This window comes from Coregonus clupeaformis, chromosome 9 (genome assembly GCF_020615455.1).
Source record: "Coregonus clupeaformis isolate EN_2021a chromosome 9, ASM2061545v1, whole genome shotgun sequence".
NCBI classification, from domain to species: domain Eukaryota; kingdom Metazoa; phylum Chordata; class Actinopteri; order Salmoniformes; family Salmonidae; genus Coregonus; species Coregonus clupeaformis.
This window is the reverse complement of record NC_059200.1, coordinates 15,184,073-15,210,836: the sequence shown is the minus strand read 5'-3', so window position 1 is coordinate 15,210,836 and position 26,764 is coordinate 15,184,073.

Genomic DNA, 26,764 nt, shown 5'->3' with positions numbered 1-26,764 from the left:
CGGTTGGGGGTTTCGGTAAGCCTTACCTCGGGTTACCACCCGAGAGTAATGGGCAGGTTGAACGTGTTAACCAGGAGGTGGGTAGGTTTCTGAGGTCTTATTGCCAGGGCCGGCCGGAGGAGTGGGCGAGATACGTTCCGTGGGCCGAAATGGCACAGAACTCTCTCCGCCACTCCTCCACCCAACTAACCCCTTTCCAGTGTGTGTTAGGGTACCAGCCGGTTCTGGCACCTTGGCACGAGAGCCAGATCGAGGCCCCTGCGGTGGATGAATGGGTACGGCGCTCGGAGGAAACATGGAACGCTGCCCACGTACATCTGCAGCGGGCCATCCGTCGGCAGAAAACGAGCGCCGATCTCCACCGCAGTGAGGGGCCTGTGTACGCACCTGGAGATCGAGTCTGGCTCTCGACCAGAAACCTGCCCCTCCGCCTGCCCTGCCGGAAGCTGGGTCGGCGGTTTGTGGGGCCATTCAAAGTCCTGAGGAGGTTGAACGAGGTGTGTTACAGGTTAGAACTGCCTATTGACTATAGGAATATTAACCCCTCGTTCCATGTGTCTCTCCTCAGGCCGGTGGTAGCTGGTCCACTCCAGGAGTATGAGATAGAGGAGACTCCTCCGCCCCGTTGGACATCGAGGGGGCTCCGGCGTACACTGTGAGGTCCATCCTTGATTCGAGACGCCGGATGGGGGTCTTCAATATCTCGTGGAGTGGGAGGGTACGGCCCGGAGGAGCGGTGCTGGGTGCCAAGGAGGGACATATTGGACCAGTCCCTGCTGACCGAGTTCCATCGGGGTCATCCTGCGCGCCCTGCTCCGCGTCGTCCGGGTCGTCCCCGAGCCCCGGGTCGGCGCACGGCTGGAGCCGCGCGTCAAGGGGGGGGTACTGTCACGGTTTCGGCCGAGGCTGCTCCTCCTCCTTGTTCGGGCAGGCTTCGGCGGTCGTCGTCTCCGGAGTACTAGCTGCCACCGTTCTATGTTTCATGTTCGTTTGGTTTTGTCTGTTTGTAACACCTGTCCCTTGTTTGTGTTGGATTGTGTTCCCTATTTAGTTTCGTTTATTCGGGTCAGGTGTTATGTGTGATTGTTATTGTCAGCTTGCCTCCGAGGAGTTTTCTCTCTCGTTTGTTGTTATTTCGAGAGTTCGCACTGCGTGCGCTTTTTCTTGTTTTCCGCACTGTGTGTTGTGCGTAATTGTTCGTGCCGCCCGGTTGGGTTGGCGACTCATTCCTGTTTTGGAAAGTACTAAAAGTCTGTTGAAGAACATCCTTGTCCCTGCGCTTGATTCCCTTCACTACATCCACACGCAACACTCTGACACTGGTGCTTCTGTCACCAACCAAGGAGGGCCTACAGCAGCACCTAGATCTTCTGCACAGATTCTGTCAGACCTGGGCCCTGACAGCAAATCTCAGTAAGACAAAAATAATGGTGTTCCAAAAAAGGTCCAGTTGCCAGGACCACAAATACAAATTCCATCTAGACACCGTTGCCCTAGAGCACACAAAAAACTATACATACCTCGGCCTAAACATCAGCGCCACAGGTAACTTCCACAAAGCTGTGAACGATCTGAGAGACAAGACAAGAAGGGCCTTCTATGCCATCAAAAGGAACATAAAATTTGACATACCAATTAGGATCTGGCTAAAAATACTTGAATCAGTTATAGAACCCATTGCCCTTTATGGTTCTGAGGTCTGGGGTCCGCTCACCAACCAAGAATTCACAAAATGGGACAAACACCAAATTGAGACTCTGCATGCAGAATTCTGCAAAAACATCCTCAGTGTACAACGTAAAACCCCAAATAATGCATGCAGAGCAAAATTAGGCCAATACCGCTAATTATCAAAATCCAGAAAAGAGCCGTTAAATTCTATAACCACTTAAAAGGAAGCGATTCCCAAACCTTCCATAACAAAGCCATCACCTACAGAGAGATGCACTTGGAGAAGAGTCCCCTAAGTAAGCTTGTCCTGGGGCTCTGTTCTCAAACACAAACAGACCCCACACAGCCCCAGGGCAGCAACACAATTAGACCCAACCAAATCATGAGAAAACAAAAAGAGAATTACTTGACACATTGGAAAAAACAAACAAAAAAACAGAGCAAATTAGAATGCTATTTGGCCCTAAACAGAGAGTACACATTGGCAGAATACCTGACCACTGTGACTGACCCAAACTTAAGGAAAGCTTTGACTATGTACAGACTCAGTGAGCATAGCCTTGCTATTGAGAAAGGCCGCCATAGGCAGACCTGGCTCTCAAGAGAAGACAGGCTATGTGCACACTGCCCACAAAATGAGGTGGAAACTGAGCTGCACTTCCTAACCTCCTGCCAAATGTATGACCATATTAGAGACACATATTTCCCTCAGATTACAGCGATCCACAAAGAATTCGAAAACAAACCCAATTTTGATAAACTCCCTTATCTACTGGGTGAAAAACCACAGTGTGCCATCACAGCTGCAAGATTTGTGACCTGTTGCCACAAGAAAAGGGCAACCAGTGAAGAACAAACACCATTGTAAATACAACCCATATTTATGTTTATTTATTTTCCCATTTGTACTTTAACTATTTGCACATTGTTACAACACTGTATATAGACATAATATGACATTTGAAATGTCTTTATTCTTTTGAAACTTCTGAGTGTAATGTTTACTGTTAATATTTATTGTTTATTTCACTTTTGTTTACTATCTACTTCACTTGCTTTGGCAATGTTAACACACGTTTCCAATGCCAATAAAGCCCTTAAATTGAAATTGAATTGAGAGAGAGAGAGAGAGAGAGAGAGAGAGAGAGAGAGAGAGAGAGAGAGAGAGAGAGAGAGAGAGAGACACTGAGCCAGTTGGACGGCCTGGTTGGTGCCTTCCTTCCTTGCTTCTTTGAGTCTCACCACCAAACACAAATGGAGAAGAGACCCATCAGAGCAGGAAGTATTAGAGGAGATGCAGAGCTAGAGCAGGAAGTTAGATGAAGAGCAGGAAGTGATGAGATGAAGAGGCTGACATATTAACAACCTATGTAACCCCTTCCTGCATGGGTGGAATGTTAATATTATTTTTAATAAACATTATTTTAAAAATACTTGCAGAAAATCCATTGTTTCTATGTCAAACAGTTTTGTTATATTTCTGTCTCCTGTGAGGTATATAAAGTGTAATATTGGGATGCAAACTCAAAATGTAATCTGACATGGTACAGGTGTCTTCTGTCCAGAGTAAGTGTTGTTATATGAATAGGTGCCTGTAAAGAAAAAATAAGGAAATCTTTGTGATGTTTTGTCATATCACGTGTTATTGAGATGTCTTTCTTTGTAACAACTTGAAAATGTATGGTTTTTCTAACTCCTTCTCTCACAGCTAGAATGTGTAATAGTGACACTGGTTCCACCATTATTCAACATCTCATGGTAATGTGTTCTTCCAACCCCTAAGCACTTTTACATTGCAGCTGTGACTGAGCTCTCTTTAAATGGCTTACTGTACCTATATAATATCATATATAATATAATAATAATATAATATATAATAATAATAATAATAATAATAATAAATAATAATATATTTAAATGGCTTACTGTACCTATATAATATATAATATAATAATAATATAATATATAACAATAATAATAATAATAATATAATATCTTTAAATGGCTTACTGTACCTATATAATATAATATATAATATAATAATAATATATAATAATAATAATAATAATAATAATAATAATAATAATATAATATCTTTAAATGGCTTACTGTACCTCTGGTGATGGTAGTGGCACCTTATAGAATGTTTCACTAATGAGCCACAATAAAACAAAAATGGCTGTCAGTGTGCTATAACTGGGCCTTATGTGCTGGTTCTGCTGGCAGTATGTGCTGGTTCTGCTGGCAGTATGGGCTGGTTCTGCTGGCAGTATGGGCTGGTTCTGCTGGCAGTATGTGCTGGTTCTGCTGGCAGTATGTGCTGGTTCTGCTGGCAGTATGGGCTGGTTCTGCTGGCAGTATGTGCTGGTTCTGCTGGCAGTATGTGCTGGTTCTGCTGGCAGTATGGGCTGGTTCTGCTGGCAGTATGTGCTGGTTCTGCTGGCAGTATGGGCTGGTTCTGCTGGCAGTATGGGCTGGTTCTGCTGGCAGTATGTGCTGGTTCTGCTGGCAGTATGTGCTGGTTCTGCTTGGAGTATGGGCTGGTTCTGCTGGCAGTATGGGCTGGTTCTGCTGGCAGTATGTGCTGGTTCTGCTGGCAGTATGTGCTGGTTCTGCTAGCAGTATGGGCTGGTTCTGCTGGCAGTATGTGCTGGTTCTGCTGGCAGTAACTACACACTGAGTCTGTCTATGACGCCATCAATGGGCCTGACTATGCCTTGCAAAAGGTTTCTATCAAAATCCTGAGTGTAACAGTGTAACATTAGTGAAACATGTTTTCACAAAGCAAATCAAAACCAATGCTACATTATAATTCTGCCCATAGAACTTCCTGCACACCACGCAAACTATTCAAGATGACAGCTTGACAATCCCCAAACTATTCAAGATGACAACTAGACAATCCCTAAACTATTCAAGATGAAAACTAGACAATCCCCAAACTATTCAAGATGACAACTAGACAATCCCCAAACTATTCAAGATGACAACTAGACAATCCCCAAACTATCCAAGATGACAGTTTGACAATCCTCAAATTGCTCACTGTGCCCTCAGGGGGCTCCTGGCACATTGTTTCATATGGTTTGGGAATACCCTGAGATTTTACGTTTCTGGAGATGTGTTTCATTCCATCTCTCCTTTTTCACCATCTATTTTACTGTTAAATGATGACACTACTTTGGACCGGTCTCTCAAGCTGCAATGTATTTGGCTGGCTGGATTAACAGCAGCCCAAAAAAATGTTGGCAGGCTCCTCATTCTTTAAACAGACAACAGTAGCTGCCATCATTCATGGACATTAGAAACATGGAAATATCTGTAGCATGTATGCATGAGGTTAGGGAAAGAAACATAATGACTCTTTCATCAGCGTATGACTCAGTAAGACTAATATTGTGAACCACTAATCTAACTATGGGAAGTCCTGTGTGAAGGGAAATGTTTGTATTGTTCAGTCATGTTTCTTTGTCCATGTGTACTTGTTTTACCAATAACAATAAAATCATAGCAAACCAAAAGCACATTGCATTCCTGCCTCACAGCGCAGCGTTGCTGTGACGAATACTGTGTATACGAAGAGGCAGGACGCAGAAGCAGGAATTAACAAGGTCAAGGTTTACTTAACAATGACAAAGAGAAATAACAACGACAGAGTACACGACACGAAGCTAAACAATCACACACAACATCCTCCAGAACAGTCCAGGGCTAAATAGGGGTGGTGATGAGATGATGAGGTGCAGGTGTGCTGGAGGTGATTTAGGGTGCGTTGGGTTTCCATTCCGGTGTTGCTGAGGTGGTGCGCTGGAGGTGATTAGGGTGCGTTGGGTTTCCATTCTGGTGTTGCTGAGGTGGTGCGCTGGAGGTGATTAGGGTGCGTTGGGTTTCCATTCCGGTGTTGCTGAGGTGGTGCGCTCAGACCGGTGGCTCAGTAGACCAGCGAATCAGAGCGCCGGAGGGGAGCAACGGGAGGAGACGTGACAGTTGCATATGTATTGGCCTCTGTACAAGTATGTCACCATGACTGTTACCAAGGGAACAACGCAGACAGCATGTCCACTATGCTCTCTGCCTGTCTTACTGATAATATGGACAAATGTAGTGACTGATATTAAGGACAACTGTAGTGACTGATAATATGGACAAAGTTGTTGTAATAAGGTAAATGATGTCATGTCTAATGTAAACTGTCTAATGTAAACTGCGACCTGCTTTATCTTGGCCAGGTCGCAGTTGTAAATGAGAACCTGTTCTCAACTGGCTCACCTGGTTAAATAAAGGTTAAATAAAAAAAATAAAAAAATGTAGACCTGTTGGGATTGGTGATAATACAGCCTACAGGTTTTGTTAGAATTGAATAATTGTGTCTGTGCTCTTCGTAGTCTGTGCTCTTCGTAGTCTGTGCTCTTCGTAGTCTGTGCTCTTCATAGTCTGTGCTCTTCATAGTCTGTGCTCTTCATATGTGCTCTTCATAGTCTGTGCTCTTCGTAGTCTGTGCTCTTCATAGTCTGTGCTCTTCGTAGTCTGTGCTCTTCATAGTCTGTGCTCTTCGTAGTCTGTGCTCTTCGTAGTCTGTGCTCTTCGTAGTACAAAGTGTGCTTGATAACGTTGTGCAACTGATTCTGACATAATCTCTTCCCTACTGCCCAGAGGTCTGCTGAGTATGTCTCAAGTATATGCAGCTCACAAAGGGAGAATACATCATTCTCTAAAATAGGATGGTTTTATTTTACACTCTCTTAAATCCACAGTATCCCTTGGGCCACCACTGACATTTAGGTTTAGGTCATGTGGTATACGGATACTAGGACTAAATAGCATAAGGATACTAGGACTAAACATTAGATACATACATGTTTGAGAGCGTCTCTCCAGTGTGATAGGACCTACCATTAGGTAATATTGTATACATATACCAGGACCTACCATTAGGTAATATTGAGAACTGTTTTTTCTTTAATTTTACTATTTTTTACATTGTAGAATAATAGTGAAGATATCAAAACTATGAAATAACACATATGGAATCATGTAGTAACCAAAAAAGTGTTAAACAAATCAAAATATATTTTATATTTGAGATTCTTCAAATAGCCACCCTTTGCTTTGATGACAGTTTTGCACACTCTTGGCATTCTCTCAAACAGATTCATGAGGTAGTCACCTGGAATGCATTTCAATTAACAGGTGTGCCTTCTTAAAAGGGAATTTGTGGAATTTCTTTCCTTCTTAATGCATTTGAACCAATCAGTTGTGTTGTGACAAGGTAGGGGTGGTATACAGAAGATAGTCCTATTTGGTAAAAGACCAAGTCCATATTATGGCAAGAACAGCTCAAATAAGCAAAGAGAAACGACAGTCCATCATTACTTTAAGACATGAAGGTCAGTCAATACGGAACATTTCAAGAACTTTGAACGTTTCTTTAAGTGCAGTCGCAAAAAAACATCAAGCGTATGATGAAACTGGCTCTCATGAGGACCGCCACAGGAAAGGAAGACCCAGAGTCACCTCTGCTGCAGAGGATAAGTTCATTATAATTACCAGCCTCAGAAATTGCAGCCCAAATAAATGCTTCACAGAGTTCAAGTAACAGACACATCTCAACATCAACTCTTCAGATGAGACTGTGTGAATCAGGCCTTCGTGGTCAAATTGCTGCAAAGAAACCACTACTAAAGGACACCAATAAGAAGAAGAGACTTGCTTGGGCCAAGAAACACGAGCAATGGACATTAGACCGGTGGAAATTTGTCCTTAGGTCTGGAGTCCAAATGGGAGATTTTTGGTTCCAACTGCCGTGTCTTTGTGAGACGCGGTGTGGGTGAACGGAGGATCTCTTTATGTGTATTTTCCATCGTAAAGCATGGAGGAGGAGGTGTTATGGTGTGGGGGTGCTTTGCTGGTGACACTGTCTGTGATTTATTTAGAATTCAAGGCACACCTCACAAGCATGGCTACCACATCATTCTGCAGCGATACGCCATCCCATCTGGTTTGGGCTTAGTGGGTCTATCATTTGTTTTTCAACAGGACAATGACCCAACACACCTCCAGGCTGTGTAAGGGCTATTTTACCAAGAAGGAGAGTGATGGAGTGCTGCATCAGATGACCTGGTCTCCACAATCACCCGACGTCAACCAAATTGAGGTGGATTGGGATGAGTCGGACCGCAGAGTGAAGGAAAAGCAGCCAACAAGTGCTCAGCATATGTGGGAACTCCTTCAAGACTATTGGAAAAGCATTCCAGGTGAAGCTGGTTGAGAGAATGCCAAGAGTGTGCAAAGCCGTCATCAAGGCAAAGGGTGGCTATTTGAAGAATCTCAACAATAAAATATATTTTGATTTGTTTAACACTTTTGGTTACTACATGATTCCATATGTGTTATTTCATAGTTTTGATGTCTTCACTATTATTCTACAATGTAAAAAATAGTAAAAATAAAGAAAAACCTTTGAATGAGTAGGTGTTCTAAAACTTTTGACTGGTACTGTATGTTTCATTAAAAAATTGATAGTCCCCCCCCCCCCAAAACAAAAGAAGGTAATATTGTATACCAGGACCTACCATTATGGTCTCACTTGTCAGGTCTCCTCGTTCTCCCCTAAGACATCATCTCATTGGATGTGTAACTAGCCAATGGGCTGTCGGATGGGTTACTATGACCATGGCCCTCCACAGGTATGGGTTGAAGAGTAATTATTCAGACAGGAGAGATGCATCCCAAATTGCACCCTATTCCCTACATAGAGCACTACTTTTGACCAGGGCCCTACACATGTACGTACGCGCACACACACACAACCCTAAGGGCCCTCATCCAAAGTAGTGCACTTTGTAGGGGAATATGGTGCCATTTGGGATGGAACCTGTGCTCTGCCATATCTCTCCACTGTGTTGCCTTGCATACAGCCAGAGCTAATTTGCCCTCTAGGGTTAGCTAGTTATTTTAGCCCTCTAGGGTTAGGTAGTTATTTGCATTCATCTTAAAATTTAGATTTGGAGCCCCATGCAGCCCTATTTTGTGCCCAGCCAAGGGCCATGACTGAATGAACCAGACAAGGGCCATGACGGAATGAACCAGACAAGGGCCATGACGGAATGAACCAGACAAGGGCCATGACTGAATGAACCAGACAAGGGCCATGACTGAATGAACCAGACAAGGGCCATATTACCACAAAACACTTATTGCGTATACAGTGGGGAGAACAAGTATTTGATACACTGTCGACTTTGCAGGTTTTCCTACTTACAAAGCATGTAGAGGTCTGTAATTTTTATCATAGGTACACTTCAACTGTGAGAGACGGAATCTAAAACAAAAATCCAGAAAATCACATTGTATGATTTTTAAGTAATTAATTTGCATTTTATTGCATTACATAAGTATTTGAGTACATAAGTACCTACCAACCAGTAAGAATTCCGGCTCTCACAGACCTGTTAGTTTTTCTTTAAGAAGCCCTCCTGTTCTCCACTCATTACCTGTATTAACTGCACCTGTTTGAACTCGTTACCTGTATAAAAGACACCTGTCCACACACTCAATCAAACAGACTCCAACCTCTCCACAATGGCCAAGACTAGAGAGCTGTGTAAGGACATCAGGGATAAAATTGTAGACCTGCACAAGGATGGGATGGGCTACAGGATAATAGGCAAGCAGCTTGGTGAGAAGGCAACAACTGTTGGCACAATTATTAGAAAATGGAAGAAGTTCAAGATGACGGTCAATCTCCTCGGTCTGGGGCTCCATGCAAGATCTCACCTCGTGGGGCATCAATGATCATGAGGAAGGTGAGGGATCAGCCCAGAACTACACGGCAGGACCTGGTCAATGACCTAAAGAGAGCTGGGACCACAGTCTCAAAGAAAACCATTAGTAACACACTACGCCGTCATGGATTAAAATCCTGCAGCGCACGCAAGGTCCCCCTGCTCAAGCCAGCGCATGTCCAGGCCCGTCTGAAGTTTGCCAATGACCATCTGGATGATCCAGAGGAGTAATGGGAGAAGGTAATGTGGTCTGATGAGATAAAAATAGAGCTTTTTGGTCTAAACTCCACTCGCCGTGTTTGGAGGAAGAAGAAGGATGAGTACAACACCAAGAACACTATCCCAACCGTAAAGCATGGAGGTGGAAACATCATTCTTTGGGGATGCTTTTCTGCAAAGGGGACATGACGACTGCACCGTATTGAGGGGAGGATGGATGGGGCCATGTATTGCGAGATCTTGGCCAACAACCTCCTTCCCTCAGTAAGAGCATTGAAGATGGGTCGTGGCTGGGTCTTCCAGCATGACAACGACCCGAAACACACAGCCAGGGCAACTAAGAAGTGGCTCCGTAAGAAGCATCTCAAGGTCCTGGAGTGGCCTAGCCAGTCTCCAGACCTGAACCCAATAGAAAATCTTTGGAGGGAGCTGAATGTCCGTATTGCCCAGCGACAGCCCCGAAACCTGAAGGATCTGGAGAAGGTCTGTATGGAGGAGTGGGCCAAAATCCCTGCTGCAGTGTTTGCAAACCTGGTCAAGACCTACAGGAAACGTATGATCTCTGTAATTGCAAACAAAGGTTCCTGTACCAAATATTAAGTTCTGCTTTTCTGATGTATCAAATACTTATGTCATGCAATAAAATGCAAATTAATTACTTTAAAATCATACAATGTGATTTTCTGGATTTTTGTTTTAGATTCCGTCTCTCACAGTTGAAGTGTACCTATGATACAAATTACAGACCTCTACATGCTTTTTAAGTAGGAAAACCTGCAAAATCGGCAGTGTATCAAATACGTGTTCTCCCCACTGTACATAAAATGGCACCAGGGAACGTTTTATTCAGTTAGCAAGAGGAAGGCGTTACGTTCCCCAGCAAGAAAACCAAAAGTCGCTCTAACAGAAGGGGGAACTAACAAAGAGTCACTGCCAACAACCAAAACGAAACAGGAGGGGGTTTCAGGAGGGGCTCTGAAAGCAACAACAACTGGGACCTAAAAGACCCACCATGAGCGCCCACTACATTTGGAAGAGGCAAACAAAAGAAAAACCCAAACTGAAAGACAGGAAGTAAACCAAAAAGTGGAGCAAAATTAAATCAGGGAAATCAGATAAAGGATCTGTCTTTCTAGAAATCAATTAGGCAGAGCCAACTAAAGACGTTAACCTTCCACATCTCTCAAGACAACTGGAGCACTGGGCCAGCCACTCTTGACATTTTAGCAGACGCTCTTATCCAGAACGACTTACAGGAGCAATTAGGGTTAAGTGCCTTGCTCAAGGGCACATCGACAGATTTTTCACCTGGTCGGCTCGGGGATTAGAACCAGCGACCTTTCGGTTACTGGCACAACGCTCTTAACCACTAAGTTAAGGTAGCTTAAATAGCACCTGGGCCAGCACAGGTGAAACACCTTCCCACTAACGAGATGACCAACCAGAACAGGTGTAACAGATATCGGCGCGCCCTACGTGCTAACGAGCTATACGTGTTAAAAAAGGTCCAACCTCAAAATATAAATGGAAAAAACAAAACCTGTAATAAAGGGTTGTTAATCATCTAATCAGCATCACCAAGGAGGTGGATCAGATTGAAGAGGAAATGGTTTGGATGTTTTGGAGTAGCATTTTTTTTTTGTGCCATAGATTTGAATGTATTTTTTACTATATTTTTATATATATTTTTTCAATATAGTAGGTTTTCCAAGTAATAGTGTCCAGAACCAGTATAGGCCTATAACAGACAGACATAATACATTGAGCTTGTGTATTCAAAATGTATCCCGCTACAAATACCGATTGAGAGTCAGACCCTTAGCCAACATTTGAAGAAAAACAGGAATAAATAAAGGCATGGATAACAGGACTTTGGGTCAATTCACAATAGGGAATCCACATAGTACCACTCCAAATGAAGGTGTTGATTGTAACACTGATTTTAACACAGTGGGTGTTATACTTGAGATTGAAAATGTGCTGTGTATAAATATATCTTTAATAGGTACAGTGAGGGAAAAAAGTATTTGATCCCCTGCTGATTTTGTACGTTTGCCCACTGACAAAGACATGATCAGTCTATAATTTTAATGGTAGGTTTATTTGAACAGTGAGAGACAGAATAACAACAACAAAATCCAGAAAAACCCATGTCAAAAATTGTATAAATTAACTTGCATTTTAATGAGGGAATTAAGTATTTGACCCCCTCTCAATCAGAAAGATTTCTGGCACCCAGGTGTCTTTTATACAGGTAACGAGCTGAGATTAGGAGCACACTCTTAAAGGGAGTGCTCCTAATCTCAGCTTGTTACCTGTATAAAAGACACCTGTCCACAGAAGCAATCAATCAATCAGATTCCAAACTCTCCACCATGGCCAAGACCAGAGAGCTCTCCAAGGATGTCAGGGACAAGATTGTAGACCCACACAAGGCTGGAATGGGCTACAAGACCATCGCCAAGCAGCTTGGTGAGAAGGTGACAACAGTTGGTGCGATTATTCGCAAATGGAAGAAACACAAAAGAACTGTCAATCTCCCTCGGCCTGGGGCTCCATGCAAGATCTCACCTCGTGGAGTTGCAATGATCATGAGAACGATGAGGAATCAGCCCAGAACTACACGGGAGGATCTTGTCAATGATCTCAAGGCAGCTGGGACCATAGTCACCAAGAAAACAATTGGTAACACACTACGCCGTGAAGGACTGAAATCCTGCAGCGCCCGCAAAGTCCCTCTGCTCAAGAAAGCACATATACAGGGCTGTCTGAAGTTTGCCAATGAACATCTGAATGATTCAGAGGAGAACTGGGTGAAAGTATTGTGGTCAGATGAGACCAAAATCGAGCTGTTTGGCATCAACTCAACTCGCTGTGTTTGGAGGAGGAGGAATGCTGCCTATGACCCCAAGAACACCATGCCCACCATCAAACATGGAGGTGGAAACATTATGCTTTGGGGGTGTTTTTCTGCTAAGGGGACAGGACAACTTCACCACATCAAATTGACGATGGACGGGGCCATGTACCGTCAAATCTTGGGTGAGAACCTCCTTCCCTCAGCCAGGGCATTGAAAATGGGTCGTGGATGGGTATTCCAGCATGACAATGACCCAAAACACACGGCCAAGGCAACAAAGGAGTGGCTCAAGAAGAAGCACATTAAGGTCCTGGAGTGGCCTAGCCAGTCTCCAGACCTTAATCCCATAGAAAATCTGTGGAGGGAGCTGAAGGTTCGAGTTGCCAAATGTCAGGCTCGAAACCTTAATGACTTGGAAGATCTGCAAAGAGGAGTGGGACAAAATCCCTCCTGAGATGTGTGCAAACCTGGTGGCCAACTACAAGAAACGTCTGACCTCTGTGATTGCCAACAAGGGTTTTGCCACCAAGTACTACGTCATGTTTTGCAGAGGGTTCAAATACTTATTTCCCTAAAATGCAAATCAATTTATAACATTTTTGACATGCGTTTTTCTGGATTTTTTTGTTGTTATTCTGTCTCTCACTGTTCAAATAAACCTACCATTAAAATGATAGACTGATCATGTCTTTGTCAGTGGGCAAACGTACAAAATCAGCAGGGGATCAAATACTTTTTTCCCGCACTTGTAAGTCCCTGTGTAGCTCAGTTTGTAGAGCATGGCGCTTGCAACGCCAGGGTTGTGGGTTCATTTCCCACTGGGGGGCCAGTATGAAAATGTATGCACTCACTAACTGTAAGTTGCTCTGGATAAGAGTGTCTGATAAATGACTGAAATGTAATAACCAGTTCACTGTATTATATCTACTTTAATGCCCTTAGTCTCACATCAACAAATCAGCAGGCAGTCTTCTCCGTACTCCCACTCCTTCTCACTGGGCTGGCACGTATAACCATGCAGCAGAAATACATAACAAAATAGGAAAATCAACCCAAGTGTACACAACCCATTTTTAGCCCAGAGGTTAAATATCTAAATTTGTGTTGCAATCGTTTTATTTTTATTTTTTATTATTGCTGTACTGTAGTCGAGCACATATTTGCACTGTATTATATATCTGCATCCCAAATGGCACCCTATTCCCTATATAGTGCACTACTTTTTGACCAGAGTGAGCTACTACCTGTTGGCCCTGGTCAAAAGTAGCGCACTATATAGGGAATAGGGTGCCATTCTCTGGTCAAAAGTAGTGCACTATATAGGGAATAGGGGTGCCATTTGGGATGCAGTCTACGTGTTCAATTAAGTCCTCTGCAGTCGTGGGCCACACCTCAGTGAGTCTCTGGTCCATCTCAGTGTTGGAGGCATTAGCCACAGTCCAGTGTGCATGGAGCTAGCTGGCCTAGTTGTCTTCTGTTGTAGAATTACAAAACTGACATGATGACAGAAGAGATATTTTCTCAACCACACAGTGCTCGACACACACACACACGTATATATCTACATATATATATATATATATATATATATATATATAACGCAAACACACAGACCTCTCTGAAGCTCCCAGATATAAACTAACCACTGAACTGCTGTTTATCCCTCGCTGCAGTGAACTTCTGAGCTGTCGTATTCAGGGTGAAACCAGGTCTGTTCACAGTTCAGTTCACACACACACTCTCTTACACACATTAATACACACCCTCTTACACACCCACACATTAATACACACCCTCTTACATTTTAGTCATTTAGCAGACACTCTTATCCAGAGCAATTAGGGATAAGTGCCTTGCTAAAGGGCACATCGACAGATTTTTCATCTAGTCTGCTCGGGGATTTGAACCAGCAACCTTTCGGTTACAGGCCCAACACTCTTAACTGCTAGGCTACCTGTCACCCCCTCACACTAATACACACTAATATACACCCTCACACAGACACAAATACACACCCTCACACAGACACAAATACACACCCTCACACAGACACACTAATACACATACACACTAATATACACCCTCACACAGACACAAATACACACCCTCACACAGACACAAATACACACCCTCACACAGACACACGAATACACCCTCAAACAGACACACTAATACACAGCCGTTTGTCCCTTTTCGTTTCACAACCCTGCAGTTTCAGGTAGAGCTGACCACACTATGGGAAACAGCAACACTACAATGGCGCCGGAGGGGATGGCTGCCGTTTTACGGGCTCCTAACCAACTGTGCTATTTTGTGTGTTTTTTCGCATTGTTTGTAACTTATTTTGTACATAATGTTGCTGCTACCGTCTCTTATAATGACCGAAAATAACTTCTGGACATCAGAACAGCGATTACTCAGCTTGAACTGGACGAAGATGTTTTATTTAATGAGTCCGACGTGAAGGATATACTGCTTTCTCGGGAACGGGCCCAAATCCCCGTCATTTGGGTGAATAAAAGACAGAGAAAAAGGGGTCGGAGGTCGGGCTACCTTCTGAGAATTCATAGGAGAGTGAGTAAACCTCCACTACCATCCGTACTATTGGCCAACGTGCAATCACTGGAGAATAAACTGGATGATCTCCATTCGAGACTATCCTACCAACGGGACATTAAAAACGGTAATATCTTATGTTTCACCGAGTCGTGGCTGAACGACGACATGGGTAATATACAGTTTGCTGGGTTTTCCATGCATCGGCAGGACAGAACAGCTACGTCCGGTAAGATGAGGGGTGGGGGTGTGTGTCTATTTGTCAATAACAGCTAAGAAGTCTCAAGGTTTTGCTGGCCTGAGCTCTAGACCATACTATTTACCAAGAGAGTTTCATCTGTATTTTTCGTAGCCGTCTATTTACCCCCACAAACCGATGCTGGCACTAAGACCGCACTCAACGAGCTGTATAAAGCCATAAGCAAAGAAAATGCATCCAGAAGTGGCGCTCCTAGCGGTTGGAGACTTTAATGCAGTCAAACCTAAATTCGTTTTACCACATTTCTACCAGCATGTGCAACTCTAGACCACCATTACTCCACACACAGAGACGCGTACAAAGCTCTCCCTCGCCCTCCATTTGGCAAATCTGACCATAATTCTATCATCCTGATTCCTGCTTATTAGCAAAAACTAAAGCAGGATTTACCAGTGACTCGCTCAATACGGAAGTGGTCAGATGAAGCAGATGCTAAGGTACAGGACTGTTTTGCTAGCACAGACTGGAATATGTTCCGGGATTCATCAAATGGCATTGAGTAGTATACCATCTCAGTTAGCGGCTTCATTAATAAGTGCATTGAGGACGTCGTCCCAACAGCGACCGTACGTACATACCCCAACCAGAACCCATGGATTACAGGCAACATCCTCACTGAGCTAAAGGCTAGAGCTGCCGCTTTCAAGGAGTTGGACACTAATCCGGACGCTTATAAGAAATCCCGCTATGCCCTCAGACGAACCATCAAACAGGCAAAGCGTCAATATAGGACTAAGATTGAATCCTACTACACCGGCTATGACGCTCGTCGGATGTGGCAGGGTTTGCAAACTATTACGGACTACAAAGGGAAACCCAGCCGTGAGTTACCCAATGATCCTACCAGACAGGCTAAATGCCTTTTATGCTCGCTTCAAGGCAAGCAACACTGAAGCATGCATGAGAGCACCAGCTGTTTCAGACGACTGCGTGATCACGCTCTCCATAGCCGATGTGAGCAAGACCTTTAAACAGGTCAACATTCACAAAGCTGCAGGGCCAGACGGATTACCAGGATGCGTACTCAAAGCATGTGCCGATCAACTGGCAAGTGACTTAACTGACATTTTCAACCTCTCCCTGACCGAGTCTGTAATACCTACATGTTTCAAGCAGACCACCCGTAGTACCCACGTCTGTAGCCATGAAGTGCTTTGAAAGGCTGGTCATGGCTCACATCAACACCATCATCCCGGAAAACCTAGATACTAGCTCTTAGGAAACTTTGCGGTATTTTGTTTTTTTATGTGTTATTTTTGTACATTATTAGCTCAGAAAGTGTTTTGTATCATTACATACAGCCGGGAAAAACTATTGGATATCAGAGTGGCGTTAACTCACCAGCATTACGACCAGAAATATGACTTTCCCGAAGCAGATCCTTTGTTTGCTCCCCAGGGCAATAGAACTGATTCCAGCGGCTGACCCAAAACATCGCCGGCGGAGGAGAGGCACTTAGAGCGGCCTGCTGGTTCGACTTAGGAGGCGGGCACACCACCCACCGCTTCCAAGTATACTACTCGCTAATGTTCAGTCTTTGGATAACAAGCTCAATGAACACCGGGCAAGGATTTCTTTCCAGAGAGACATCAGGGCCTGTAACAGATGGGTTCTCAGTTCATCGCGTAGACAGAAATAAATATCTCTCCGGGAAGCAGAAGGGCGAAGGTGTGTGTTTCATGATTAACGACTCATGGTGTAATTGTAGTAACATACTGGAACTCAAGTCCTTCAGTTCACCCGACCTAGAATACCTCACAATCAAATGCCGACCGTATTATCTCCCAAGATAATTTTCTTCGGTTATAGTCACGGCCGTGTATATCCCCCCTCAAGCCGATACCACGACGGCCCTCAAAGAACTTCACTGGACTTCATGCAAACTGGAAACCACATATCCTGAGGCTGCATTTAATGTAGCCAGGGATTTTAACAAAGCAAATTTGAGGACTAGGCTGCCAAAGTTCTATCAACATTTCGACTGTTGTACTCCGGCTGCTAAATCTGACCACGACTCCATTTTGCTCCTCCCTTCCTGTAGGCAGAAACTCAAACAGGAAGTACCCGTGCTAAGGACTATTCAATGCTGGTCTGACCAATCGGAATCCACGCTTCAAGATTGTTTTGATCTCGCGGACTGGGATATGTTCCGGGTAGCTTGCGAAAATATTTAGACGAATACACTGAAACAGTGACTGAGTTTATCAGGAAGTGTATAGGTGATGTTGTGCCCACTGTGACTATTAAAAACCTACCCTAACCAGAAACCATGGATAGATAGCAGCATTCGCGCAAAACTGAAAGTGCGAACCACCGCATTTAACATTGGCAAGGTGACTGGGAATATGGCAGAATACAAACAGTGTAGCTACTCACTCCGCAAGGCAATTAAACGGGCAAAACATCAGTATAGAGACGAAGTGGAGTCGCAATTCAACAGCTCAGACATGAGACGTATGTGGCAGGGTCTACAGACAATCACGGAATACAAAAAGAAAACCAGCCACGTCGCCGACAACGATGTCTCGCTTCCAGACAAGCTAGACACCTTCTTCGCCCGCTTTGAGGATAACACAGTGCCACCGACGAGACCCACTATCAAGGACTGTGGCCTCTCCTTCTCTGTGGCCAACGTGAGTAAGACATTTAAGCATGTTAACCCCCGCAAGGCTGCCGGCCCAGACAGCATCCCTAGCTGCATCCTCAGAGCATGTGCAGACCAGCTGGCTGGTGTGTTTACGGACATATTCAATCTCTCGCTTTCCCAGTCTGCTGTCCCCACATGCTTCAAGATGGCCACCATTGTTCCTGTACCCAAGAAAGCAAAGGTAACTGAACTAAATGACTATCGCCCCATAGCACTCACCTCTGTCATCATGAAGTGCTTTGAGAGACTAGTCAAGGATCATATCACCTCTACCTTACCTGTGACCCTAGACCCACTTCAATTTGCTTACCGCCCCAATAGAACCACAGAAAATGCAATCGCCATCACACTGCACACTGCCCTATCCCATCTTGACAAGAGGAATACCTATGTACCTGTTCATTGACTATAGCTCAGCTCACAGTGGTCCTCTGTAGCTCAATTGGTAGAGCATGGCGCTTGTAACGCCAGGGTAGTGGGTTCGATCCCTGGGACCACCCATACGTAAAAATGTATGCATGCATGACTATAAGTAGCTTTGGATAAAAGCGTCTGCTAAATGGCATATTATATTATTCAACACCATATTACCCTCCAAGCTCAACATTTAGGCCCTGGGTCTGAACCCCGCCCTGTGCAACTGGGTCCTGGACTTCCTGACGGGCCGCCCCACAGGTGGTGAAGGTAGGAAACAACATCTCCACTTCGCTGATCCTCAACACTGGGGCCCCAAAAGGGTGCGTGCTCAGCCCCCTCCTGTACTCCCTGGTCACCCATGACTGTGTGGCCAAGCACGCCTCCAACTCAATCATCAAGTTTGCAGACGACACAACAGTAGTAGGCTTGATTACCAACAATGTCGAGACAGCCTACAGGGAGGAGGTGAGGGCTCTGGGAGTGTGGTGCCAGGAAATAACCTCTCACTCAATGTCAACAAAACAAAGGAGATGATCATAGACTTCAGGAAACAGCAGAGGGTACACCCCACTATCCACATCGACAGGACCACAGTGGAGAAGGTGGAAAGCTTCAAGTTCCTTGGCGTACACATCACTGACAAACTGAAATGGTCCATCCACGCAGACAGTGTGGTGAAGAAGGCGCAACAAAGCCTCTTCAACCTCAGGAGGCTGAAGAAATGTGGCTTGGCAACTAAAACCCTCACAAACTTTTACAGATGCATCCTGTCGGGCTGAATCACCGCCTGGTATGGCAACTGCACCGCTCGCAACCGCAGGGCTCTCCAGAGGGTGGTGCAGTCTGCCGAACGCATTACCGGAGGCAAACTACCCGCCCTCCAGGACACCTAAAGCACCCGATGTCACAGGAAGGCCAAAAAGATCATCAAGGACATCAACCACCAGAGCCACTGCCTGTTCACCCCACTATCATCCAGAAGGCGAGGTCAGTACAGGTGCATCAAAGCTGGGACTGAGAGAATGAAAAACAGCTTCTATCTCAAGGCCATCAGTCTGCTAAATAGCCATCACTAGCACATTAGAGGCTGCTGCTGCCTATTGAAATCACTGGCCACTTTAATAATGTTTACATATCTTGCACTACTCATCTCATATGTACAGTGGGGAAAAAAAGTATTTAGTCAGCCACCAATTGTGCAAGTTCTCCCACTCCCAAAGATGAGAGAGGCCTGTAATTTTCATCATAGGTACACGTCAACTATGACAGACAAATTGAGAAAAAATATTCCAGAAAATCACATTGTAGGATTTTTTATGAATTTATTTGCAAATTATGGTGGAAAATAAGTATTTGGTCACCTACAAACAAGCAAGATTTCTGGCTCTCACAGACCTGTAACTTCTTCTTTAAGAGGCTCCTCTGTCCTCCACTCGTTACCTGTATTAATGGCACCTGTTTGAACTTGTTATCAGTATAAAAGACACCTGTCCACAACCTCAAACAGTCACACTCCAAACTCCACTATGGCCAAGACCAAAGAGCTGTCAAAGGACACCAGAAACAAAATTGTAGACCTGCACCAGGCTGGGAAGACTGAATCTGCAATAGGTAAGCAGCTTGGTTTGAAGAAATCAACTGTGGGAGCAATTATTAGGAAATGGATGACATACAAGACCACTGATAATCTCCCTCGATCTGGGGCTCCACGCAAGATCTCACCCTGTGGGGTCAAAATGATCACAAGAACGGTGAGCAAAAATCCCAGAACCACACGGGGGGACCTAGTGAATGACCTGCAGAGAGATGGGACCAAAGTAACAAAGCCTACCATCAGTAACACACTACGCCGCCAGGGACTCAAATCCTGCAGTGTCAGACGTGTTCCCCTGCTTAAGCCAGTACATGTCCAGGCCCGTCTGAAGTTTGCTAGAGTGCATTTGGATGATCCAGAAGAGGATTGGGAGAATGTCATATGGTCAGATGAAACCAAAATATAACTTTTTGGTAAAAACTCAACTCGTCGTGTTTGGAGGACAAAGAATGCTGAGTTGCATCCAAAGAACACCATACCTACTGTGAAGCATGGGGGTGGAAACATCATGCTTTGGGGCTGTTTTTCTGCAAAGGGACCAGGACGACTGATCCGTGTAAAGGAAAGAATGAATGGGGCCATGTATCGTGAGATTTTGAGTGAAAACCTCCTTCCAGCAAGGGCATTGAAGATGAAACGTGGCTGGGTCTTTCGAGCATGACAATGATCCCAAACACACCGCCCGGGCAACGAAGGAGTGGCTTCGTAAGAAGCATTTCAAGGTCCTGTAGTGGCCTAGCCAGTCTCCAGATCTCAACCCCATAGAAAATCTTTGGAGGGAGTTGAAAGTCCGTGTTGCCCAGCGACAGCCCCAAAACATCACTGCTCTAGAGGAGATCTGCATGGAGGAATGGGCCAAAATACCAGCAACAGTGTGTGAAAACCTTGTGAAGACTTACAGAAAACGTTTGACCTGTGTCATTGCCAACAAAGGGTATATAACAAAGGATTGAGAAACTTTTGTTATTGACCAAATACAGGTCAATAACAAAAGGACAGAGGACAGAGGAGCCTCTTAAAGAAGAAGTTACAGGTCTGTGAGAGCCAGAAATCTTGCTTGTTTGTAGGTGACCAAATACTTATTTTCCACCATCATTTGCAAATAAATTCATAAAAAATCCTACAATGTGATTTTCTGGATTTTTTTTTCTCATTTTGTCTGTCATAGTTGACGTGTATCTATGATGAAAATTACAGGCCTCTCTCATCTTTTTAAGTGGGAGAACTTGCACAATTGATGGCTGACTAAATACTTTTTTCCCCCACTGTATATACTGTATTCTATAATATTCTACTGTATCTTAGTCCATGCCGCTCTGTCATTGCTTGTCCATATATGTATATACTCTTAAATTCCATTCCTTACTTAGATTTGTGTGTATGTTGTGAAATTGTTAGATGTTACTTGTTAGATATTACTGCACTGTCGGAGCTAGAAGCACAAGCATTTCGCTACACCCGCAATAACATCTGCTAAACACGTGTATGTGATAAATCAAATTTGATTTGATTTGATTTGAGTAAAGGTGGTCTAGAGTTTTTTTCCCCATCTGGTTGCACATTTAACATGCTGGTAGAAATGAGGTAAAACTGATTTAAGTTTCCCTGCATTAAAGTCCCCGGCCACTAGGAGCGCCGCCTCTGGATGAGTATTTTCCTGTTTGTGTATGGCCGTATACAGTTCATTGAGTGCGGTCTTAGTGCCAGCATCGGTTTGTGGTGGTAAATAGACAGCTACGAAGAATATAGATGACAACTGTCTTGGTAGATAGTGTGGTCTACAACTTATCAGCTTATCATGAGATACTCTACCTCAGGCAAGCAAAACCTTGAGACTTCCTTAGATATCGTGCACCACCTGTTGTTTACAAATATACATAGACCGCCACCCCTTGTCTTACCAGAGGCTGCTGTTCTATCCTGCCGATGTAGCGTATAACCCGCCAGCTGTATGTTATCCATGTCTTCATTCAGCCACGACTCGGTGAAACATAAGATATTATAGTTTTTAATGTCCCGTTGGTAGGATATTTTTGCCTGTAGTTCGTCCACTTTATTATCAAGCGATTGTAAGTTGGCCAATAGTATCGATGGCAAAGGCAGATTAGCCACTCGTTGCCGGCTCCTTACCAGGCACCCGATCTCCTTTCGCGATATCTCCTTTTCTTTCTACTGCGAATGACGGGGATGAGGGCCCAGTCGGGTGTCTGGAGCAAATCCCTCTCGTCCAACTCATTAAAGAAAAAGTATTAGTCCAGTTCAAGGTGAGTAATCGCTGTTCTGATGTCCAGAAGCTCTTTTCGGTCATAAGAGACGGTAGCAGCAACATTATGTACAATGTTGCTGATGACACAACGGTGGTAGGCCTGATCACCGGCAACGATGAGACAGCCTATAGGGAGGAGGTCAGAGACCTGACAGTGTGGTGCCAGGTCAACAACCTCTCCCTCAATGTGAACAAGACAAAGGAGCTGATTGTGGACTAGAGGAAAAGGAGGGCCGAACAGGCCCCCATTAACATCGACGGAGCTGTAGTGGAGCGGGTCTAGAGTTACACCGGTGGGCTCTGGTGGCAATAAATTAATAGCCGGCTTGTGACAATCTCTAAGGTGCAGGGCAGAGTACCGGGCGGTAGCCGGCTTGTGACAATCTCTAAGGTGCAGGGCAGAGTACCGGGCAGTAGCCGGCTAGTAACAGTCTCTAAGGTGCAGGGCAGAGTACCGGGCGGTAGCCGGCTTGTGACAATCTCTGAGGTACAGGGCAGAGTACCGGGCGGTAGCCGGCTAGTAACAGTCTCTAAGGTGCAGGGCAGAGTACCGGGCGGTAGCTGGCTTGTGACAGTGTCTAAGGGGCAGAGCACCGGGCGGTGGCCAGCATAAATGGCTGTTCAACAGTCTGATGGCCTGGAGATAGAAGCTGTTTCTCAGTCTCTCGGTCCCAGCTTTGATGCACCTGTACTGTCTCTGTCTGCTGGATGGTCGCAGAGGGAACAGACCGTGGCTCAGGTGGCTGAGGTCCTTGATGATCTTCTTGGCCTTCTTGTGACACCAGGCGCCGTAGATGTCCTGGAGGGCAGGCAGTGTGCCCCTGGTGAATGCGTTGGGCTGACCGCACCACCCTCTGGAGAGCAGTGCGGTTGCAGTCAGTGGAGTTGCCATACGAGGCAGTGATGCAACCCGACAGAATGCTCTCGATGGTGCATATGTAGAAGTTTGTGAGGGTCTTAGGGGCCATACCGAATTTCTTCAGCCTCTTGAGGTTGAAGAGGTGCTGAGGCCTTCTTCACCATGCTGTCTGTGTGGTGGAACCATTTCAGGTCCTCAGTGATGTGCACGCCATGGTACTTTAAGCTTTTGACCCTCTCGACTGCGGCCCCGTCGATGTGGATGGAGGCGTGCTCTCTCTGCTGTCTCCACGATCAGCTCCTTTGTTTTGTTGAGGTTGAGGTTATTTCCCCGGCACCACTCCTCCAGGGCCATCACCTCCTCCCTATAGGCTGTCTCATCGTTGTTGGTGATCAGGCCTACCACTGTTGTTTCGTCAGCAAACTTGATGATAGAGTCTGGGCCAGCAGCCTTACGAGGGTTAACACGCTTGAAAGTCTTAAACACGTCGGCTACAGAGATCAGGAGGCAACAGTCCTCATCAGCAGTGGGGGCCCCCGTCGGTTTAACCATTTGCTGCAGTGGGCTAAATCAGGGTCACACAGAGTGATTCTTGGTAGTCTTAAACAAATCTACTTTCAAACAAAAGTATACATCTCACACACATGCTTATGGGCTTAAGAAAATATGTATTACATTTTGAGTTTCCATCCCAATATTACACTTTATATACAGTTGAAGTCGGAAGTTTACATACTCTTAGGTTGGAGTCATTAAAACTCATTTTTCAACCACTCCACAAATTTCTTGTTAACAAACTATAGTTTTGGCAAGTCGGTTAGGACATCTACTTTGTGCATGACACAAGTAATTTTCCCAACAATTGTTTAGAGACAGATTTATTCACTTATAATTCACTGTATCACAATTCCAGTGGGTCAGAAGTTTACATACACTAAGTTGACTGTGCCTTTAAACAGCTTGGAAAATTCCAGAAAATGATGTCATGACTTTAGAAGATAATTGGAGGTGTACCTGTGGATGTATTTCAAGGCCTACCTTCAAACTCAGTGCCTCTTTGCTTGACATCATGGGAAAATCTAAAGAAATCAGCCAAGACCTCAGAAAAAAAATTGTAGACCTCCACAAGTCTGGTTCATCCTTGGGAGCAATTTCCAAACGCCTGAAGGTACCACGTTCATCTGTACAAACAATAGTATGCAAGTATAAACACCATGGGACCACGCAGCCGTCATACCGCTCAGGAAGGAGACACGTTCTGTCTCCTAGAGATGAAAGTACTTTGGTGCGTGAAGTGCAAATCATTCCCAGAACAACAGCAAAGGACCTTGTGAAGATGCTGGAGGAAACAGGTACAAATGTATTTATATCCACAGTAAAACGAGTCCTATATCGACATAACCTGAAAGGCTACTCAGCAAGGAAGAAGCCACTGCTCCAAAACTGCCATAGAAAAGCCAGACTACGGTTTCAAATCAAATCAAATCAAATTTTATTGGTCACATGCGCCGAATACAACAGGTGCAGACATTACAGTGAAATGCTTACTTACAGCCCTTAACCAACAGTGCATTTATTTTTAACAAAAAAAGTAAAAATAAAACAACAACAAAAAAAGTGTTGAGAAAAAAAAGAGCAGAAGTAAAATAAAGTGACAGTAGGGAGGCTATATATACAGGGGGGTACCGTTGCAGAGTCAATGTGCGGGGGCACCGGCTAGTTGAGGTAGTTGAGGTAATATGTACATGTGGGTAGAGTTAAAGTGACTATGCATAAATAATTAACAACTGCACATTGGGACAATGATCGTACTTTTTGGAGAAATGTTCTCTGGTCTGATGAAACAAAAATAGAACTGTTTGGCCATAATGACCATCGTTATGTTTGGAGGAAAAAGGGGGTTCCTGCAAGCCGATGAACACCATCCCAACCGTGAAGCACGGGGGTGGCAGCATCATGCTGTAGGGGTGCTTTGCTGCAGGAGGGACTGGTGCACTTCACAAAATAGATGGCATCATGAGGAAGGAAAATTATGTGGATATTTTGAAGCAACATCTCAAGACATCCGTCAGGAAGTTAAAGCTTGGTCGCAAATGGGTCTTCCAAATGGACAATGACCCCAATCATACTTCCAAAGTTGTGGCAAAATGGCTTAAGGACAACAAAGTCAAGGTATTGGAGTGGCCATCACAAAGCCCTGACCTCAATCCTCTAGAAAATGTGTGGGCAGAACTGAAAAAGCGTGTGTGAGCAAGGAGGCCTACAAACCTGACTCAGTTACACCAGCTCTGTCAGGAGGAATGGGCCAAAATTCACCCAACTTATTGTGGGAAGCTTGTGGAAGGCTACCCGAAAAACATTTGACCCAAGTTAAACAATTTAAAGGCAATGCTACCAAATACTCATGGAGTGTATGTAAACTTCTGACCCACTGGGAATATAATGAAATAAATAAAAGCTAAAATAAATCATTCTCTCTACTATTATTCTGACATTTCACATTCTTAAAATAAAGTGGTGATCCTAACTGACCTAAGACAGGGAATTTGTACTAGGATTAAATGTCAGGAATTGTGAAAAACTGAGTTTAAATGTAGTTGGCCAAGGTGTATGTAAACTTGCGACTTCAACTGTACATCACAGAAGACTGAAATATAACAAAACTGTTTGACATAGAAACAACGGATTTTCTGCGTTTTATGAAAATTATGAAAAAATATTAATAACATTCCACTCATGAGGCCAAAGAGGACGCTTTTGGTCGTTGACTGCAGGAAAGGGCTACTTGAGGATCGGGTTCTGGATTCACTGAGCAAAATTATTCAATGTACAGGTAGGGGAGAGTGGGGTAAACTGAGGCAAAGGGGTATGCTGAGCCACCCTTGTTTCTAGGAAACCAAAATTAATAATTTGACCAAATATTCAGGAAGAGGTCATCATTTCATGGAGTCTGTGAAGGAAGAAACCACATTGTAAAAGTGGTTAGTGAGAGGTCAAAAAAATGAATTTTCACAAAGTCTAATTGTGTTAAGAGGTTTCATGATGCTTGGATCTAAACCATCTGAACCAAAGTAGATCATTTTAAGATTGTTGTATTGATTAAGATTAAGATTAAGATTAAGATTGTTATGCACATCAGTTGGGGTCTCCATAAGCTTCAACATGAGGTCCTAAACCTAGCATGAAAATGCATCCTTGTAGCTGTGTGTGCTAATATAGTCAAAATGTTTGCCCTTTGGGGTAAGTTCAGCAAATGTTTGAGCCAATTTGTTAGGTATTAAGGCCGTGTTAAAAGATGCTTAAAATGGTTCAAAGACAAACAGCGATTGTGATTGTGTTGAATTGTGTTTGGGAAATAAAGATAGACATGGTTTAAAAAAAGTCGTGGAATTATTTAATTCAGCACAGAAATTTGTAGGCGGCTTAACTTACCCTGTCCGGCCGCTCAACTTACCCCACACCCAGGGGAAGTTGTGCCAAGAGACCACTTTTTTTGGACAAGCTATGTTTTCAAAACTGTAATGTTTACATTAATTCTGATTATTTCCAGGGATACACAACATCCTGAAATATATGTAGATATATTTGTTAGAAAGAATGCTATATTTCCCTTGACGGAGTGACGCTGAATG